This window comes from Equus quagga, unplaced genomic scaffold (assembly GCF_021613505.1).
Source record: "Equus quagga isolate Etosha38 unplaced genomic scaffold, UCLA_HA_Equagga_1.0 575_RagTag, whole genome shotgun sequence".
NCBI classification, from domain to species: domain Eukaryota; kingdom Metazoa; phylum Chordata; class Mammalia; order Perissodactyla; family Equidae; genus Equus; species Equus quagga.
In genome coordinates this window covers 38,060-43,356 of record NW_025800279.1, presented here as the reverse complement: position 1 = coordinate 43,356, position 5,297 = coordinate 38,060, and the positions used below count along the sequence as shown (strand labels likewise).

At 37.6% G+C, this 5,297-nt stretch overlaps 1 non-coding gene and 1 pseudogene across 1 annotated transcript; both read right to left on the bottom strand.

The window, feature by feature from the left end:
* Positions 1 to 1,369: 1,369 nt before the first annotated feature.
* LOC124233973 (small nucleolar RNA SNORA18) lies at positions 1,370 to 1,499 on the bottom strand. Its single transcript, XR_006887196.1, has one exon. It is a non-coding gene; the product is annotated as a small nucleolar RNA SNORA18 (small nucleolar RNA).
* A 2,182-nt stretch (positions 1,500 to 3,681) lies between these two features.
* LOC124233972 (olfactory receptor 4C16-like) lies at positions 3,682 to 4,610 on the bottom strand (annotated as a pseudogene).
* Positions 4,611 to 5,297: the final 687 nt, after the last annotated feature.

The following is a 5,297-nucleotide window of genomic DNA, read 5'->3' as shown; positions in this document are numbered from 1 at the left end:
GCGTTCATGGAACGGGAGGTGTGTGCCGGGCACGGGGCCAGCCTGGGCATGCGGTGCCCGGGAGTCGGGCGCTGAAGCGCCACCCGTGGTCTTGGCTTCTTGGCAGGACAGACGCGAAGTCGATAAGGACACTGGTCTCGAGGCGTTCTGAGGAGTGCAGGTCTCCCTCTTTTCGAGGCTACGTTCCGTTGGGGTTTTCATGAAGCCTGTGGTGCAGCTGAAGCTCAGGCCGGTTCAGGGGAAGTGGCCTGTCGAGGGCCACATAATATTTGTGTGCAGACCCAGTGCTTTCCAAAGCCCTTGACTGTGTGGAAGTCTACCTGTTAGGGGTGCAGTGGGGGCTGTCCGGGGAGCGTTGTGAGCACAGGTATGTGCCCCACACTTGAAAGTATGGCAAAGAAAGCGTGAGGCTCGAGGGTGCTCCGTTCGTTCCCTCCTTCCACAGAAAGTCCGGAGAGTTGACTTTGGGACAAGTCCTTCCTTTCCTCTGGTCGGCGCGTGTTCAGTGGTCTGGACACTTGAGGAGCAAGACTGACAGGGTGTTTGATGTACTGGACCTCACAGCCCAGTTGGAAAGGATCATGTGGAATTTGACTTTCTCCCTCTGACATATTTCACTCAGCATAATACCTTCAAGGTCCATCCACGTTGTCACAATTGGCCGAATTTCATCATTTCTTATGGCTGATTAAAGTCAATAAATTTTTATGTAGGGAATTTTACATATAATTCCTTCCACTGCCCAGCAAGCTTACTTTAGTTCCACCAAAATTTGAGTCAAGATTCATCTACGCAACAGCCCTTTTACAAAGACCCTATGCTTTTTTTTAATAGATGAAGTATATCTGATATATACCGTTGTGTAAATTTAAGGTGCATATGTTAAGTTGGTGCATATTATAATATCATTCCCTTAGAAAAGGAAGAATTTAAAAAATGCAGTGAGAACACTGTTATATCAGTGAATGTAAGTTTTACCATTCTGTAATGAATGTAGAGAACTCTTTAAGAATACTTGTAATAAACATTTCTAAGAATCATAAAAAGATAAAAATAAATAAACAAATAAGTATAACCCATGTTTAATCCACAGTTGTCTTGTTAGTCAGCCCACAATTTTTTAGTTGAGTTTATTTTATCTCCACTTGAATATGGATATACTGATGACACACTTCAAAAATGTCCCACCTAGAAACTTTGGGAATTAATTTCTTCAAGAAATTTACTTTAGGGTCTTCTAAATGTGAATTAAGTTCAAATCATATTCACTCCTAAGCTTCCACACCAAAAAACAGTACAGATATTTACGATACTGTCAATACCTAAGATTAAAAAAAGTCAACTATTGGGTCTTTTATACTTTTAGGAACTCTGTATTGTAGTTCTTTCCCACAGATCTAACAAATAGTTCTGTGAGTAAAGCAAACCACGTAGTTACTTGACAAGCCATTTCCAATAATGTGAGTCTACAGAAAAAGCCCCATTGGATAGACCTCAATTCAAGATTTATATTTTGCCATTCTGTCTTAACGTCTCCCATAATGAAGTGCTCCCATGGTTCACACTTGTACTTAGCCCCAAAGTCCTGCAATTTCTCATGCATTTCATTTTATCCTAGAGCAAGAATGTACATTCTGGCTTAGACTTTCTTGCAGCTTTCCCCTGGTTAGCTGGTTGGAAGCAATAAGGGGTGTAGGAGGAAGCCCACGAGGAAAGCAAATACCATTGCATGACAATTTCTTCAAATAAGGTAATGGGGTGGTGTCTAGGCTAAGGAAGACTGTTCTTTCCTCTCTTTCAAGGGAGAGGAAGCTACTTACGATAATAAAGAGGAAGCAAGATAATTTGTGATTTCATGGTTTTCACCCTGCCCTGCACAATTATGTCTGTCTAGATCTCAGAGCCCCACTCTTTTCTTATCAGAATACTGACTTCAACAAAAAATTCCTAGTTAGGTTGCATATTCAGTCATCTTTACAGTTCTGTCATCTTTATTATAAAATCCTGGACAAAAATTAGACCAGAATTTCTGTGGGCAGGAGACGTGGCGACAGTGGGCATGGAAGCTCTGTGTTAAAAGTATGTCCACAAGACATATTAGATAGAGTGTATCTCGGGAGGCACCTAAATTGGGTCCAATATACACCCCTTTTCATAATTACTTTGTCTTGAAATAGAAGACATCAACTAAAACTATGCCAACTGGAAATGACTATTTTGCAAAGCTTACAAGAGCAGAATCAAACTCCAGCAGCTGTGACCAATAATAAATGCTTGAGATGAAGTAGCCTTGAAATTCATAGAATCTGAAAAAAGTGATGTATATATGTCACTAGAGTTTATTGTGGAATTCAGAGTTTTACATTCCCACATGGAGAAATAGATGCTCATTTTCTCAAGCTAAAGAAATTCTAAAGTTCCTGGTACAATAAAATTAATATAAAACTAGTAATCTTAATATAATTAAGTAATTTATAAATAGAGATAGAAGTTCCAAATAAACAAAAATACTTCTTGAATTTTCTCTATGGATAAAAATGAAAACAAGAATAGAAATTGAAATCAGAAGATTCTTACTGTTCATACAATTAGTCTGTGGTGCTGATGGATGGTGACAAATGGTGATATCCATCTCCATTGCATAAACATAGTTTTCATTCAAATATCTCAGTCTCATTCAAATTACTCTCTTTTCTGGATTATATTAAATCTAACTAAAATAATTCATATCAGTGATGTAACTCTTCTGCTCCAAAGCCTAAAAATCCTCCTCTGGTTACAATATTATTTCTTTAATCAATTCTTATTTTCAAGTTCCCTACTATCAACTGCATATACTCTTCTAGGCCATATAAATATATCCATATTAATTTGGGCCATCTATGCCATAATCATAAGAACCTGATCTTATGAACAAATTATTATAATTGGGATGACTCAAGAGAAAACTTAAAACTTAAATTAGAATGGATCATTTTAGAAGCAAAAAGTAATTTTTGCAAACAGAATAATATTGACTATAACCTAAATAATCAGAACCTTCCTAAGATAAAAAAGACTCCTTCAGAAGGGTGACTGTTCTCACAGTGTTCTGTCACTCTTCTAGAAGGATCTTAGTAAACATATGGTAACAATTCAAAGTATAACCACAGGACATAGAAGAGAGATTATCTACATTACGTGTCTTGTCCTTTACAACATGAAGTTTCTATAATTATTTGAATCTGGTGCTTTCTTTGAGTCAGGAAGAACAACCAAGTTGAAGGTTCATGATAGACATTATGATCCCACAGTATTTAATAAATGAACAGTTTGGAGGAAACCTTGCCAGGCTGTGGATATAAGCATATAGAAGTGTAAGAATAAATAGAGAACACAAAGAATCAATATGAGGAAAGGCAGAGATAATACTAGACCACAACACAGTGCTATTAGGCAGGCAAGAGAGGCAGAGTAAAGCATATGTCTTACATGACTGTTTCTAGCTGGGGCTGTCTCTATTTCTATATAAAATTGACTCAATGCTAATCAGTATATGTGTTCATATCGCCTATCTTCTTGAAGAAACGAATTCTTATGCCCCACGTTAGGATAATGTTAACTCTGCAGTAAGAGGACAATATTCTCTATGGACTTTTTTGATCAATCCTAATGATAAAGAAAATTTGAAACTTCTATTCATCATTTGTTACCTGAGATCAACTTCGTGTTCCATATTTTCCTCAAGGCATTTTTCACTTCTACATTTCTCAGTGTATAAATCAGAGGATTGAACAAAGGTGTTCCAATTGTATAAAACACAGCTATCATCTTGTCCATGGAGAAGGTGGTTGCAGGCTGTGTGTATATAAATATGCAAGGACCGAAGAACAAGATGACCATGATAATGTGAGAAATGCAGGTTGAGAGGGCTTTTTTCCTCCCTTCAGCACTGTGATTTCTCAGAGAATGCAAGATGATAACACAGGAGAACATCACCATGACAAAACTCACTGTACAAATGGCCCCACTGTTGGACACCAAGAGTCGATTGACCACGTAGGTGTCTGTACAGGCAAGTTTCAACAAAAGCTGCAAGTCACAGAAATAGTGATCCATCACATTGGGACCACAGAAGGGTAAACTCAAGGCCAGAAAATATGAGCTGAAGAATGTACACAGGACCCCACCCAGGCTACAGTCACCAATGCACCACAGACTTGATGGCTCATGATGATCATGTGATGTAGGGGCTTACAGATGGCCACAAAGCAGTCAACAGCCATGATAATTAGGATGAAGATCTCCCGGCAGCCAAAGAAATGTGATGAAAAGACTTGGATCATGCACTCATTGAAAGAGATAGTGGTCTTCTTCAAAAGGGCATCCACAACCATTCTAGGTCCTATGGATGTAGAGAGGAAGGTATCAGATAAAGATAAGTGGAAAAGGAAGAAGTACATTGGACTTCCAAGTACCCGGCTGGTCTTGATGGTAGCAATAATCAGAAAGTTACCCAGCGAAGTCCCCAAATAGATAAGTAAGAAAGTGACAAACACTATTTTCTTCCTAACAGTTTCCTGGGTTAACCCAAGCAGAATGAACTCAGTCACATTATTATTCAGCTGCATGATTTCTTGAATGAGCAGAAGGAGTGTGAAACGGTTCATCTGCAAAATATAAGGGAATTAATTCAGGGTTGTATGTGTAACATACAGTGTGATGTATGATGTTATGGAATATTTGAAGAAAAATAAATGTTCCTTATCATGGGCATTTTAGCTGTTGCTTCTTAGTAACTCACCTCAACACTTTGTTCCACAGTTTGTAATGTGGCTCCATTTTATTATTAAATTAATTATTTTTCCATATTTAATAAATTGACATCCATGTTTGTATGGTGTATCTCTTGGGGTTTTGGATATATCTGATTACTTTTGGAAGCTCATAATACAAATGGAAAATTATACCCCAGCCCCAACCCATGAAGAATATCTTCTTTACGCATATATTTATCATTGCATATTTGTTACACATAATTCTAGAAATGTCTATTTTTTAATATATATTATGCATCCCTTCACTGGATGCTAATTTCCAGATATTAGAGCTTGAAAAGAGAAACAGGAAGTACTTATATCCTCTAAATAATATGATGTTACCTTGTGCTCTTATGATATTTAGTATTTGATATATACTAATGTAGAGAAGTGAATATTCTTTAATAGTTGGCAATATCTCAAATATCCTTATTTCTATTTTTTTCTTTTTCCCATTTCTGAAAGACATCCCTTAGAGGACCCAAAGTCCCTAAGGTT